This window comes from Pelmatolapia mariae, linkage group LG10_11 (assembly GCF_036321145.2).
Source record: "Pelmatolapia mariae isolate MD_Pm_ZW linkage group LG10_11, Pm_UMD_F_2, whole genome shotgun sequence".
In the NCBI taxonomy this organism is placed as follows: Eukaryota; Metazoa; Chordata; class Actinopteri; order Cichliformes; family Cichlidae; genus Pelmatolapia; species Pelmatolapia mariae.
The window spans coordinates 49,942,225-49,959,344 of NC_086236.1; positions in this window are offsets into that span (position 1 = coordinate 49,942,225).

Below are 17,120 nucleotides of genomic sequence, written 5' to 3' on the forward strand. Positions count from 1 at the left end.
CTGGCGTGTTATTTGTGGCAATGGGTCTGATTTGATTTAAGCTATACGCGATAAGAGGCAGTGCTTTACAGTGAATTTAGGAGAGCTGAGAGGTGCTGTTAGGCATGATGTGAGGCAAAATCAAAGCCTGGAAGCTTCTCCAAACTGCCTGTGAAGCACCTAGTTGAGTGGTTTGTATAAAATGATATTATTATAATGCTAGACCTCACTGAAGCCCACAACCGAACTGGCCTGATTTGTTAATATGTCTTTACCGGACTCTTGCTGAAAAGGCAATTTGTACCTCTGTTGCACAAGATACATATATGATTATGATGGTTAAATTCAGTATTATTAATCACCTTGTGATGTTTTAAGCCAGGGAGGTCAAACTTCAGGCCCGGGGGCCATAACTGGCCCGGCAAAGACTCCAATCCAGCCCACCGGACATCTTTGGAGAATGTGCAGGAGGGCATAAATTTTGTATTTTCATAAATTCTACAGCTAGTCCTCCTGATAAAGACCTCCCTCACTCGTACGTAGTTCACATGACACCAAGTAATAATAATTTTTTGAACAATATGTCCAGAGCTAAATCAATAAAACTGAAAATTTTCTGTAAGTTAAAAAAAAAACCTTTCTGCTTTATAATTATGGGAAAGTCTGCTCAATGAGCTAGTGGAAGGTTTTTACAATTTTACAGATGTAAAGGTTTTTACAGTCTAAAGAGTAATGCTGACAGATTTCTTTCAGTAGTTACAGCAGCATTTCTTTGTCATGTAAAAATAAATGGCGACATACTGTTCAAATTCTTTTCCTTATATTGAGATATTACAAGGATTAAATGTGAAGTTCAACTTATTTACTCTGAGGAAAAAGGATTTTCACCATTCCGGCCGACTTAAAAACAATGACGCCCATAATGAGAAATGAATTTGACAACCCTGCTTTAAACATTGCTGTTTTTTCCTCAATATCATTTATCAAATCACCACAGTTGGTTCATGATTTGCTGTGCTGTATTATTCTGCAAGATAATAAGATATTTTAAAAAAAAGAGGTTAACCATGTTAACATTTTCCCTTATATCTTTTGCTTGATGTTCTGTTTGGCTAATGTCTGCAAAATACGGCTTTTAATGCTTCTGTTTATTCGCTTTATCTAAATGACATCTGTTCCATATTGTCCCACATTTGTATTTCTTAACCTGACATTTCTCGTGTATGCGAGGCCTACAGCTGAAAATAATCCAGCTGGAAAACAGAGAAATCTCGACTACTCGTTTTCTAATTTATCTGTAAAGAAGACAAAGAAAACGAAGCATCTATGACTTCTCAGTTTTGCCGCGAGGCTGCTGAGCATGCAGCAGATGCTCCCTCCCTAAATCTCAAACACGCCCACACAAACCGGAAGGCCCGACAATAAGAGACAGCTGTGGTAGTTAGAGGCCAAATCTGCTAATGACCCCCTGTCATATTCATTAGGGAGCTTCGTCAGGTCTGCATGGCTGGACCGACTGTCGGGCAGTTTACCGCCTGTCGCTGACATCTGAGAGCCACTTGCTGGTACTTACAGGTGCTCGAGTGTATTTTTTCCCTTTATTTTTTCTCACCGTTGAGAGTCAAGAAACATTTTCCCATCTTTGGTGTCTTTTGCTGATCTCTCACTAAAAAGAGAATCGCTTCTTTCATTTAGATAATTACATTTTTAACCTTTGCAGAACCTCGTCCTTGGATAGCTCCCTCTACTACGACACTTAGGATAGCAAACTATGAGAACTACGAGAGCGGCTGAGCAACTGCAACACAAAGATAGCACAAATAGCAAGTCAAACTGCACCACATCGCACTCACACAGAATTTCAACTCCAAACTCTCTTCATTTGATACAGGAAGGGAAAAGTGCTAGTTGATGCATTATTTCTTGGTGGAGAGAGTTGCATCAGTCCTTCCACTTCTGACTGAAGTCTCTAAGAGGGCTCTTGCCTCATACGATCCCCCTAACCCTAAGTACACATTGCATTGTGGGATATCCTGTTGGTTTATCTCCCTCTGCTGCTTGTCTGCTAGTCGTCTCGGCATCAGCTTTTGTCCATGTTACAGTCTGTTTTGCTCTGGTTCTTTCTGCCCTAAAAGAATGACGGGCCTCTGTAAGGCCTGGCTGTCACGATCCTTCAATAGCAGCCGACTAATTGCTGACCCTAACAGGCCCAATTAGCACTTACAAGCTCGGCACAGGGGCCCATGGGAGCCGTCCGCACAGACACGGGGACGAGACATGGCCACCGCTACAGCGTGTGAAGCACAAAGAGCGGCCACACTGCTGCCGTGTGACTTCTTTCTTTTTCCATCTCTCTTGGCTTTATTACTCCTGCCGCCTCTCTCTCCATCTCTCTCCATCTTCACCCATCCTTTAGTCTCCGTCTGCCCAGCCAGGCTCTTTGCTGAGGCCCCCAGAGCCCTCCTCAGAGAGATCCCTTGAAGTGCGGGGAATCAGAGGCAGAGGAGCGCTCTGGGAAAGCTGGCTGAGCGAGAAAAAGGGGGCTCCGGCACTGAAGCTGGTATCACGACCGCAACAAGCGTGTAATCAGCCTTCTTTTAAAGTGGCTTCTCAAAGAGCATGTGGGCTAATGTGCACAACTTAGACTGATATTTCCGATAAAGCCCCACATTTAGTAACTGGCAAATATATCAAGCTTGCTGTTCCCTTTTGAGTGTGAAATGTGATAAAGACATACATCTCCCCACTGATAAGGAAAATGCGGGGAGGAGCTGGAGTGGTTGGCACACAAAAGAGGTCTGTCAAGACATCGGGAGTTTGGTGATTTTACAAGCCATAATTCTCCCACTAAAAAAGAAGGGGAGAGAGAGGGGAGGGGGGCAAAAACTGCAGAGAGGAAGATGATTAACGTGAGCCGGACTGCTCGTCCCTCATCTATTCTGTTATCTTCATTATTTGGAAGGCATTAAAAGAGGCCAGAGATGGCAGCTTGGGGAGAGGGGCTCAGGAGGTGGGGGAAGTTCTATGTGCTGGGATACTAATTACAGTGTCCACTAATAGCGCCTCAAGTAAACCAGGCCAATGCATCTTGCTTGATGAGAACATGCATCAACCAGCTTAATTGAGAGTAAAATGAGGCAGGCGTGCCACAGGACCTATTAATCAACATTGATGAATGAAAGTGTAATTAGATGTGGAAATACAAAAAAAAAAAAGGCGGGGGAATGGAAAAGCAATCGGTTAACTTAAACTTAAGGCTACAGTTGTTAACTAACACGCTGCAATATTGTGCACATTAGGCTTTATCTTTCAAACGCCGCTATCCAACTTTTCTTTCTCTCTCTCTCTACTACGGGAAAATGTATAGGTAAGGGTGTGTTTGCTGAGGCATCACTTTGATTACGCAGATATTGTACTTCCCGTGCATTAATAGCCAGTATTGCTGCACCTGCAATACAGACTGCACCTGCTGCAGAATGCGCACCCCAGCCTAATTAACTTTATTCGAAGCAGCTCCATCAACTAGAGCACTTGATGCATTCATCTTCACCATCCTCGAAGCATTATGATCACTGCTAATACGGCCCGCCCCCTGTTATACCTACCACTTCCAGAGCTAGACTAAGCAGGTGCGACACCTGAATTTTTCCGAACTATCCATAGGAACGCGGCACTCGAGGCGAGCAGCCATCATTGTTTTTTAATTTAACGTGATCATGTCAACACTTTCAAGGGTTACTTGATGTCATGAGACTTGGGATCTGCGCATGATGTAGCGTGGCATATTCAGCCTTAATCTGTGTTTATTGTTCATCATATTTATCTTGTGTTGCAGCGCTTTCGCTCCCTGACATTGACATTCATTGCTGGTCCTGCGCAGCCCCATGAGCTATGTGAATAAACACAGCAAACACAACACCCTTGAAATGCCATAATCCCTTTTGTTTTGGTGGAGGCTCTTTTCGCTGTGTATGCAAGTGGGAAAGCCTCTCTGTCTTTACACACACACACACACACACACACACACACACACGTGCATTCACATACAGACATACAAACAAACTCGCAGGCACAAATCAGCATGCACACACACACATACACACACTTTCCTCTCTCTGCTCACTTTCCCTTTCAAAAGCTCTTATCTATTTATAGACTTTGATATGTAAACCTATGAAATCTTACCTCAGGCGAGACAATCAGGCCTGTTCTTCTTCAATCCGCTGGAATCAAAAGACAGAAAAGGGAACAAAAAACCAGATGAGAAAAGCGAAACACAAAAGAGACACAATGTAAGAAGAGAGAGGCAGAGGCCTGGTTATAGTATAGGGTTGATAATTACAGCCAAAGACAAGGCAGATTAGGACAGCGTTTTCCGCCAAATGTTTCCTGAAGAGGAGACTGACAGTGGAAGCAATGTGTTTTATTTTTGAACCGAACGCTCACGTTGCCTCCTATCTCTTTGCATTACAAGAGCAGGGCGGCGTTGCTCTGCTGGTGGAGGCTGGCGATCTGTCATGGAATGGTGCACCCGATATCTGAGACGCTCTGTAATGAAGTGGACACTGGGGGGAAATAAATGCGGCAGATTTACCAAATTCGGTGAACGGAAAGTCTAACGCAGTATAGCAGCGCGGGGCATGAGAGGTCAGCTCCATTTTCTCCTGCACCCACTGACATCATCTAAATTGGCCTGGCTGAAATTAGCCTAACCCCCGGAATGACATATCTCTCCGCATAAGCCGTGCGGACGCGACGAGCGCTTGAACGTGAAATCCAAATCAACACATTGTTTTTGCGATGTCAGAAGCAGCCAGGGAACGACCATCACTCTCTGGCTCGGGGATATTTGTTGTCAAAACGGTAGTTCTGCAAACTGTTCGAAATAATCTAATCCCGCGAATCTTGACTCGTTAGGGTCATTATGCAGGCTTGACCTCGTTCTGTAGGGATAGATCTCAGCAGAGCGAAGTATAAGAGCAGGCAGACAGGGCTGTCTGCAGAAACACGTGGAACTTCCTCCGTCAATATGTGTGACGCATGCTGGCTTCAGAGACGGGTGGCTGCCTGGTGGAAGTAGCACGACACCCGTTGACTTTAAAGCCCTTTACACCCCCTGGCACCAAACAAGACAACACATATACAGTCTATTTTAGCAAGAGGGTGGGGGGGGGGCCACTTTGCAGGGCTTAAGTGCAATGAACTATTGTTCTGTCCAAGAAGCCCTGCATTATAAAAGGAAATTCCTTATTGAGTAATTATTGAAAACACAAGAGATTAACATAAACAGTTGACACTGCATGTAGAAATTATGTATAGCCATGTTTAACACTAATATGCACATTACTATAAAACACAATGCAGTTTAATGCTTTCGACAAAAATCACCATATTTGGTGCAAAGTTACAATGACTCAAAAGTGCACTTTAATACAGATATCACATATATATCACACTATATACCACATTATATTTTGCTGCTCTTTTATTTCAGTGTTGACCAGTGTTGGTCAAGTTACTTGAAAAAAGTAATCAGTTACTAATTACCGTTACTTCCCCCAAAAAGTAATCCCATTACTTTACTGATTACTTATTTTCAAAAGTAATTAATTACTTAGTTACTTAGTTACTTTTTAAAAACACGATTTACAACCTGAATAGGTGACAAAGCGATAGATCTTTCAGCCCAATTCTACTTTTTCTGCATAATCCATCATACAAAATGTAATCAAATGGAAAAGTCTCTTTTTAAAACTTGTTTTATTAGTTTTAATCTTTTAACTTTATGCATCAAGCAAAAATTTAATTATATGCAACATTCTCTGACTGGAAGAAATGTGTTTAACATTTAAACCTATTTTCTGCACATTCCAGCACATAAAATAAAATATTTTTTTGTATTTACACTCACTCTTTCAAATAAATGCAAGTAAAACACAGCAGAAAATAAATAAAATCAAAGACTAGTGGTCCTGTTGCTCTCTTTTTACCTATAAAGCAGGAGTGGGTTAAGCGGAGGTTTGCCCTGGTGCAGGTGTGCTGCAGCGGTCAGTTGAAGAATCCACGAGTTTCTCTGTGAATTTCACATTACGTCGTAGCGCACTCGCTGCTTGCTTGGAAGTTTAGGGGTTTTTTTCGCTGTAAAAAGAAGTTTTTTTCCCACGCACAACGGACACTAATGTTTTTGTCACTTTTTATGGAATCAAACTCAAAATAAGGTCAGTACTTCCACGCTTTGAACGCTGCATGCTATACTCTCTCCCGCACTCAATATATTATCCATTGCTGATCTGCACACAGCTGTTGTCACGAACGTCGCACTCGCTTACGTCACTGTCATGAGACATTCTCGCAAAAAATCACGGTTGCAGTAACGCAGTAACGCAGCGTTCCTACGTGAAAGTAAAGGTAATCTAATTACCGTTTTTGCAATAGTAATCCCTTACATTACTCGTTACTTGAAAAAAGTAATCAGATTACAGTAACGCGTTACTGCCCATCTCTGGTGTTGACTAGCTATGAACTGTGCACTGTTATATTCTAAAACGCCTGATGTAAAGTTAAAATAGCAACCAATCGCGACTTCAAAGCACAGAGTCCGTACTAATGTGTCAACAATGCTCATAAAAAGAAAAATCATGAAAAATAAGTGCTCTAATTTTTGTGCTCCAAGTGTGTAACATTAAGCTAATACTATAGTTTAAGTAAATGGCTTTAATTATTACGTTATTACTTGAGAATTATGTGCAGGATAAAAATTAATTAAAAATGTAAACTTGCTGTAAATCAGCCCTCAGCAGTGAAAGTAACACAAAAAACTTAATTTCTTAAAATTATAATCCAGCATACCATCTAATAATATGTCATCTCTTCAGAGACCTTGAGGATAGACTCATTCAAAAACATGCATCAATTTATATACATTTTTTCTTCTTTTAATCTCATCACTCAAAATGGAAATGGATTGTCATGACAGATGCTGCTTCCTTTCTCCAGTCTGCTAATGCTGATTTCACCATCATTTCCATCACTGTACCCCTGCACGGCCACAGGAAGAGGCAATCCTCTCTGCTGTCTCCTTGTGTCTCAGAAATAATAAATACACTTTTTTTAATGGCTGACTTTATGTTGCTTTTGCAGCAGAGCTGTCGCTTGGGTAGTAACACTAAAGATGCAATCACGGCGGGCGGCGGGCAGAAGATGGACGAGTGAGCGGGACAGGTGGACAGGTGAGATAAGGAGGTTTTGTGAGAGGCAGTCAGGCCTGGATTTGTGTGGCTGTCCGCTACCGGACGCTTAATAGCTGATGGCAAGCTGTGATTGTGATGAACATTTTAAATCTCTGGTCCAGTTTACCTTGACCTTTTTCCTTCTTCTCTTCTGTTGGATCACATTGCCAGTAGCTCATCTGTCGTGGTGTTAATGTCTCTGGTTTACTGTCCTCAAAGTACAATTATTTTTTTGGGAGAAATCAAAAGCGTGTCATGTTTTACAGCCCGTCTGCCTCTGCGTGCTTTATAACATTTCCGGCTTTTAGCTGATATTAAAGGGTCAGTTCGTCGAAATTGCAAAGCTATTTTCTCACCTCCCTCTGTTGCTATCTATCCATGCAGAAAGGTTTGGTTTGATTTGTGTAGGTTTCAAGCTATTAGTCAGTAGATTTCTGCACCCAGGGTTGTCCTACAGTGATTCATCACTGAAGCATCACATCTACAACAGAAGCTTCTCTTAGTAGAAAGCCATCACTAGTATCCTACCATTCTCAAAACGTTTTTGTTACTTATACAGCACTTTTTACCCATTGGCACAGTATTAATTTTTGATTTAAACATTTTATGTATTTGTGTATTCTTTTTGTTCTCCTATTTTTTTATTTTTTTGGTACTTTTTGTACTTTTTATGTCATATGTTTTGATCTTTCATGCTTTTCTGCGCTTTAACTCCCTTCCCTGCTTCAGCCAATGAATCAGCCCATCAGCCTTTGAGCAATGCATGTGGAAACTCCTCTGTAGACTTAAAAACAGTCGTGAACACACAATATATAGTCAATGTACACAGTAGTATTGCCCTGTTTTAGGCAACACTTTTAAGCCCTTTACATTTCTTTAAAAACAAATTCAATTTTATTTGTTACTTTGTAACTTAATCTGTGTAGATTCTCACAACGATCACCTCTTAGCGCCCTGTGACGTGAGCAGTTGATTTTGGCTGAAATACAGGCTTGAGTCATCAGTTTGACTCACACTTATTCTTTATCTTTTTCTTTCAAAGTTCTTTTAATTTTTTTATTTCTTTTTTTCCTAATCAATGAAAAGACTGTCAAAAACCTTTCTTTCTATCAAACAAACACTTTCTTTTATTAGAAAGTCTACCAAGGACGTCTATGTCGACTTTAAAGAAATATGTCGAGCCAAGGTTAAGATGTGAGTTTGACAGCTTTCATTTATTCATTTAGCTATTTTTCAGCTGAGGCTAGGCACTAAGAAAAGACCATCAGCCAACAATTATCCAAGATTGCTGGGAAATGAGCAGGAAACACAAATGCTAAAGAGAAGAGGAGTAAAAATCCAGTTTAACTATCCAGCCTGAGGTCATACACGGGTTATTAATGTATGGCAAACAGTACAGACTGTTTATATATTCAGTACCGCTCTGCGATTTAAGCTACAAATGCACTTGTTGCCAAATGCAGTGCTCTGATTGGTCAGATCTATGGAAAAAAAGTAATGCACCAGATTTGTCCAGCTACGCTAAGTGGTCGGTGTGAATGGTGAGTTAAACAAAACATTTTCACAGCTTTTATACTTTCATTTTAAAGACCAACATAGATAAAGTTACACAAAGGGTGCGCACTGGAAATCACTGAGAAACATCAGTGGAAAATGTTACAATGAGTTCAGACACACTCTGGCACGGGCGGAGTGATGTACAGAAGTCTATATAACTTACAAATGGTAATTGGCTAACTGTTAACAGTGCCGAAAACTGGAAGGAAGAGAACAAAGGATGGAATAAAACAAACTAGGATGCATGAGAACCAGGGATTCCAAAATAAAACAGGAAATAACTCAAACAAAACAAATAAGAGGCTAAAATCATAAAAAGTAACACATATGCCGTTTCTCTAGTCTGCACTGTTTAAATCCATAGATAAATGCAGGTTATTGAATAAAACTTTGCTGTTAAATAAAAAATCAGTTCATTTGTCCTTCTCCATGATACAGACTGTCAAAAGTGTGCACAAGGGCTATTTCTCTAGAAGAAACCAGAGCCAGTGAATATACTATAATTGGCAATCAGCTGTAATCAGCTACATTTTCAAGACAAATACGTCAGCTCTGCTGTCAACTAATTAATCGTTCCATATCCAGTTCATGAAAGCTTCTACGTTTGCCACGATAAATGTCTCCTGTCACTAAAGCTTTACCCTGGAAAAGTTCTCTCAAGTGCACGGGTGGGGGGCGTTCTGTTTTACATTTGCTGCGGTGTGCTATCAAAGAACACAAATAAAAGAAGTGCAGCAGCAGCTGTGGTGGATCAGATGATAGGAAGAACTCCAAATATGAAAACAAAAGCAGAAAAAGAAATTTATCCGCAAAAAGAAAAAAAAATCCCAGTGAAACGACATCACAGAAGTGGACACAGGCCACTTTTGATTGAAGTGTTTTTTTTGAAGAGAAGTGTAATTTATCTTATAAATGAGGATGGGGAACCCAGCGAAAGACAGCACATATCTTACACAATGGTAAAATTCTTTGTGTAATGCAAAACAACTGCTACAAGTGGTGTAAATAAGTGGCCTAAAATCAATCCGAGATCCATACGGAGCCTATATGTTTCCATTCCATACCGCTCACTCGCTCTCTGCTTAAGCACTCTGCGAGTGATCGATGCTCTCTGGCCCATTCTCTGATGAAAGAGTCATCCTTTTGTTTTCTATTGCTGGCAGATTTGAGCGAAGTTTGATGGATGTGGGTGGACTTGTCACACGTGGGTGTGTTATCTCTTTGTTGTGTGAAATGGAGACAAAAGAAGAGGAGTGGATGAGAAGACTGTGATTTTTATCTCTGAAGTGCAAAAAATGTTTCTCGGCGCAACACGGGAGGGAGTGGGAGAGAGATTAGAGCTGTTGAGGAACAAAAATAGATTGATCAGATAGCATGATAAGAATAACGGAGGGCTTTGTTTGTTAATTCTCATTGGAGGGTTTGTTGTTGTTTTTTTTTTCTCTTCTGTGTTGTGTTTAACATTTCCCTGATCCTCCCCTTTTGTTTCTAATTCCTATTCAGTTATTTCACGAGTGGTAAATATGGAAACGTCTGTATTTACACCTTGTAGTAATTAGGCTTCGTGCCTCCATAGATTAAAAAATAACCTAATTAGGAATATTTTTGTTTTGCTTGGCTCCACACCTGTGCTGCAGTCTGTGAGTGTGTATGAGCGGTTACTGTGCAGTTGTGTGCTGCCATCCGAGGAGGAGGTCTGCCCGCCTGGTGTGCGCTCAGGGCTCCAGGGCCTCTGTGACTCACTAAGGGGAGTCAGACATGGCCTCCCAGGCTGCTGTGACCAGGCGGGGAACACACCCTGGATTTACCTGCACTTAATCCCCATAGAGAGGTCAGGTCTCTGTTCCTGTAAAATCCTCCCTTATGTGGAAGAAAACACCTGCGATCCATTTACTTCTGAGAACCAATGTTCTTAAAGAGCCCCCACGGGAACTCAAAAAACATGAGCGTGTGTGTGTGCATATGTGTGTGTCGTGTGGGGGGGGGGGCTGTTTGTTTTTGCATATTTATAATAAAAGGGCTCAGCCATATGCGGATGTGCATGCATACCGAGTGAAGACATGGCTGTCTTTTCAGCGGCAAAGAAAGCAAGACTTGATGTATCGCCGCAGACAGTTCAAATTACTTTTATGACTTTGCTCTATCATCCTGAATTTGCCTGCGCGACTCTTCTTTTTTCCCCTAACCATGTAACCTTTTACTCAAATCTGACAGATGTGGAAGTAATGATGCCTCCTACAAGCGAGGCCTTGCAGTCTACAGACCCGGCATCTCCAAAGACGCCAGCACTACCCGAGGGCTCTGATAGAGATTATTTCAATTCTCCTCAGCCGCTTAATGATGGATGAACCTGCAGCTGCGGGAACATTTGACAAGCCTCTGTCAGCTGTGACAACCGGGACTGAGTGAATGAAGGAAGGAAGGTAGGAAGGAGCAGAAACACACACGGCGACGTGCAGACAGACCACAGATGATGGCAGATGAAGTGAAGAGGGGAGGGAAGGAGGGTAGGGGTAGGGGGGATTGTAAAAGAGATCGCCGTTCAATCTGCGGCATTGACAATATGGTGTCAGCCCCTCGCTGGGGAGATGTGACAGGCTGGCAGGTGGGCTGCTGCTGTCTGTGTCGCTGACTGGGAGATCAGGGCCGACACGCAGAGATTCCCGCAACCCAGGCTCCAGGTTCTGAAGCTTATGATTGCAACCGAGGCTGCGGTGACACGTGAACTCACAGTGGCACGTACAAACATACACGTTTGTGCACATACACTCTCTGTGGGTGTAAAGTTACATCGCCTATCGCTAATTACCGCCACAGTGCCAGCATTTCGAGTTGGGTCTCCAAATTACACGGCTCAACCACAACAAGGGCGATGTGCCCAGCAGTCATTTGTCAGACTAATTATTTGTCTTGGGCTTGTAATTGCAGTGAGAACAGGTACTCAGGTAATTGTGTGGTAAGCTGCAATGTTAAGTGATGCTTTCCCTCCATTTCCAGGCAAGATGAAAGGAGTAAAGATTGCAGTGCTGAAAAACGTGGTTCAATCTGGCCTCGCAGTCAGACACGGAGTCTAAAAATATATGCCAAGGATGAGTCTCGGCTTTTTGAGGGGAAGAGAACAGCACCTTGATGTTAGGCTCATCAGCATGGGTAATGGTTCTTTCTGTTAGACTGGCTACTTTGCGAATGTATTTAAATAAGTCTCAAGCGTATGCAGCTTTATAAGTTCATTAATCACGACCCACGGTGAGCACAGGTAAAATACTACGGCTGTGCAAAGCAGAGCAGTTCAAATCAGCCCCAGTCTCATATCTGTGAGCAATACTTGTGGTTATTCAAGGGAGCACATTTCCACTTTGTGCAGTATGATGCGGCTGCACGCAAATATAAACACACAGGCTGCTGTCATTTGCAATGATGCTTGGCTCAGTAACACTGTCACCTATCATCATAATTATGACCCCGCTCTTTGTTATTCTTATTTTTAAATGTGTGTCCCATGATTCCTCACAGAGGTTACACAGGGCCGACTGGACACGATGTCAGGTTGAATATTATAATGAGCAAAAATAAATAACTCATCGAGAAGTATAAACAGGAGGATTTTTTTCGCATATGCCCTGAATCCAACAGCGGCCCTCCCGCAGTCTGTGAGATATGCCTGATCTGGACAATGGTCACCGGGAATCCTCGGCGTTCCTTCGTGACGAGCAAATCAGTCTCACCGCGCGACCGTCTGTGGCCATCTTGTAAACGCGGCTCCTTTGCACAATATCGCCCAGGGGCCTGCTCGTTCTTTTGTGTCAGGGAGCACGGGAGCTCTTGAAAGGATCCATAACTATCAGCGACAGCCGGGGCCAAGCATAGCCGGCCTCATGCAGAAAAGGCCACTTCTACATGAAAAGGTAGAGACATAACAGAGTCCTCTACCTCCCCTAACCTTGCTTTAATGCGGCGCGTGGCCCGGTCACGTCTTCCTCGTGTGCGTTGGGGCAAAAAAGAAGAAGAAGAAAAAAAATGTCAGCTATATCATTAGTATCAACAGGCACGCTTGACAGTGCCTTTTGATAAACAAAATGTTCTCTCTCATGAACAGAATGTGTTTGGGTGTCCGTCAGCGATTCAGACGCCACCTTTAGCTTCCACTCCAGGATTAAGTGTTTTGCAGCTCGACACAGTCACCGTCTGTGTAATGTGCATGATCAGTGTGTCTGTGGAGGATGAGAATAAGGAGTAGGCGTGCAGGATTTTTTTTTTCTTGCTCCTCTTTCTTTCTCCTTTTCTCTCTCTCCTTCTCTCTTTCTTTCTCTCCTCACGGTGGAGACACCACGGTGCCATCTGCTTTGCATTTGTTTAACAAAGATTTATTGTGCAGCAAGACACTAATCCAAAACACACACGCACATACACACACAATCACCAACACACACACACAGATCTCGCCTTCTTCTCGTCACAGGCCGCGAAGAAAAAAAAAAAAGTGAGGGATGTGGGATTGGAAACGCTTGGCGCTCTCTTTGTCAACTCTCACTCTGACGAGAGGAGAGAGAGCCGGCTGGCACACAGAGGTAGGAATGCCAATTATGGCCTCCTCTGCCTCCATGTGGCACACGCGCACACACCAACACGCTGATTTGGAGCTACAATTATAAACTTGTCATACACGTGTTTATGGTGTGGTGGATGCATACAAGTGCGCGACTTTGAGCAACAACAACAGGCAAAAAAATAAATAAATGTACACACAAAAGAGGAAATCAAAGCGGGCAGGAATTGCTCACATGTTGCTCCACAATGACAGGATTCACTTGTGAATGTGGCGCAGGAGGTGTTACACACTTCACCATCAAACGCATTTTCAGTAGGCAAGGATTATCTCCTTTTCATAAAGGCAAAACAGGTCAAAGTGGCTCTCGGGAACAGCTCTTATCATGTCAGCTTGGGAAGCGGGGCGATGTAGCTTGGCGTGTTACTCCTTTCTGTCCTGTCCACGCGAACCCTCGTATCCGGTGACTTCTGCTGCCCTCTTTGTCACCCTTCATGCCAGGTAGAGAAGCGGGGTCCCAAGGGCAGAGACGATACGCCCTTTTGACTGGAAAAAGGCCACCGCGGAGGCTTGGTAGGGCCCCTCAGATACGACAGAGAGGTTAGAGGGCCCCAAACATGCAACCGTGTAGAGCCTGTCGAGCCTCTTTGGAAACACTCGTCAGCATGTTACCCTACTCTTAGAAAGGGCTGGGGGTCCCCATCTGCCAACTGGTACAAGCAGCGTGTTCATCATTTAGGGGCTAAACACCAAGATGCACAGCCGTACACACAAGCTACGCCCATATGAGCATGTGCTCTTATGTATATGAACTTGTACAACCAAATAAACACACTCACTTACAAACACATACACACACATGCACTCTGAGTCAGGATGTATCCCAGAACCCCCTATCCAGAGCCACTGTTCAGTGCTGAGCCCTCCAACCTCAGGGTGAAGCCCCTGCCAGTTCACCTGCCAGGGCTGGACAAGCAGAGCACTTAGCGCCCCAGAAAGGCCACCATCACCCCCACCCATCCACACCCACTGCGCTACTCGGGTCAAGGAGGCTTCACCCACGCTCCCCATTCCCTCCCTGCCCAGCATCGCCCCGTGTGTCACCCATTCGCACGCCTCGACAGCCCACGTTCTTTAAGCCACTCAGAGTGTAAATGCAACATTTGTAAGAGGTTACTTCCTGCAGCTTCTCATCTCATTGCCAGTGACATGTTAAGGGTACTTCTCTCAGAGTCAGCTGGTATTTTATGCTGTCAGATCTCAACTAAAAGAACGCCCAAAATGAATCACTGACACAATATAAATCTTTATTATACTCCTGCAGGATGTGACACTCAGCATAAACAAGCACTGTAAGACAACATGCTAATTTCATAAAATTTTAGGGAATCAAGACAAGCAGACTGGCATATGAAATGAACTGTCAAAAGCTTTTGATTAAAATTAATGTGTGTGTGTTCTACAGTACAAAAAAAAAATAGGCAGGATTATAATAATCAAATGACTCCATCTGTGTGGCTTTCAAAGCCAGAATTTGCTTCTTTAACTGCGGTGTTTATATCCTCCCGCTCCCCCTCCCACCGTACTAAACTAACTGTTGCTGCGTGCTTCATGCTGTGCAACATTGCATTGCTAAGAAGAAAGCTTGTGACTGAGAAGAAGAGGCATGAAAGAGGGAGAGGACTGAGATGGAAGAAAGCTATCCACCCTGGGAATGCAAGCAAACAAGAGGATGTGGCCACTTTTTCTCATGACCCCTTTGATGGAAAAAAATCTCCTGTTCTTTTCTTTTTAAATTTCAGCTCTCATCAAAATTGTCATTAATCACTTTGCGCAAGCAGGATGGTTTTATGGGGAATTTGACCTGGTTAATTGGAGTTGTGCATTACAAGCCAGTTCCACATAACTAAGACTGATGGGTTTTTGTGAAACAACTTCTATACACTTTTCCGTTTAGAAATCCTATATTGATTTAACTGTGACTCATCTTAAATGCTACACTACACTGGCATCCCAACTTTTCCTTTTCTTCCTGGGAGGAATTATGTTTTCTTTATGTAGCAGTTTTACGATGTGAAAACACAAAAGCTTGGCATTTTTTGTTATGAATTAAAATCTTTGAGTATGCTTCTTCTTGCTTTGTTCAAACTTTTTTTTTTTTACATATCTATGCAATAACTTTACTGTTTAATTTTAGTAGTCTTGTTATATTCAGCAGTTTGGGAAGTAATCATTTTTATCCATGAAGCGAAATGAGAAGACTGGTGTCAAATCATAAACATGGCGCTACGGCCGCCCACCAAACAGCTTAGCTTAACACAAACACTAGAAACCACGGGAGTCAGTGTTGCTGTCACTGTGAGGTTGCCCTATCAAACAGCATAGAAGAGAGGTGGTGCTGAACAGAACCAGGCTAACCCTGCCCTTATGCTTGGCTAAACTTGTGCTACAGTCACACTCAGCAAAACAGTGATTGGAGAACACAGCATGACCAGAATTATTGCGACTGTGTGCAATAAACAGTCTCCTTCCCTCTGACATGGTTGCTTTGAAGATGGCGACCAGGTCTGTGACCACTGGCACTGAGTTGCTTTCATCAAAGTGACTTTGGTGTGCCGAGATGGTGATAAAGTGACTATCAGTTTGGGACTGAATGGCTTCAAGTTGGTAATTTAATTTATGATAATACAGCAATTAACTGTTATTAAAAACAAATCAATCCTTTAAAAATAGAAGATCTGTTGCAATTCTGTTGCGGCCCACGTACTCAGAGTCCAGCCAGAACTTTACAGATCTGAAGCAGAGATTCCTCCAAAATAGTGGCACAGTTGCTGAGGGATGGCGATTTAATGCCTGAATGACACAGGCTTTCAGCAACCTTTGCATTTTCAGGTTTTATATAGGAATAAAACCTGTTGACAGCAAATTGTTCTTACATGCACAGTCTGATTCAGATTGATTACAACCTGTTGTCAGTCTCCATTTATAAATAAGACGGCAATTATTTCCATACATTTGCCAGTCTGTTTGAGACAGGAGTAGAGAGTTTTGAGACAGGTTGCCACCCACCAGGCAACCTGTCTGTCCCACCAGTACTCTACAGTGACTGAGCCATAACTGATTGGTACTGTATCTATGTACCAATCAGTACCAATCTAAATGTGAAATTTTTTAAAAAGAGCATCTCCCTAAATGCTGATAGATCCCTTTGATTTTTTCAAGGCAGATAGATAGCAGGAATGCTGTAGATTCCAGTTTGATCAGCTAATGTTTAACTTGTGCAATTCAACTAGGCTGGTGCAAACGTGTGGGTTTTCTGAGCAGACTTTGGTGTGACATGGGTGGGGGTGGGGACCTCCAGATTCAGAAGGGCAGATTGAGGATGGTGATTGCCTTTGGGAAGAAATTGTTGTGGCAGGTGGTGCTTCACCCGTGCACCAGAACTGTCTTCCGGAGGGTAAAATCTCAAATAAATGCTTGTCTGGCCAGAATGGGCCAGCAGTAGTCATCTTTTCTTTGCCCTTTTGCACTAACACCCTACAGAGTTCTTTGAGGGAATGCGCGGGCAGCAGTGCTGAAACCTCTCAACAACTCTAATGACATCCTCCATTGTCAAGAAGAGGTAGGTAGTTATGTAGTTCATGCTCAGTAGTCGCATGTTAGCCAAAGCAGCTAAAGGAAAAAACATCCTGTGCTGTTTCTTGTTAATCACATCAGAGATGTTTGCAACCTATTTAATGGTGTTGCAGATGGTGGTTCCCTAGAAACCTGAATGACTCTGTTATGTTCACAGTAGTGCCATTTGGGCC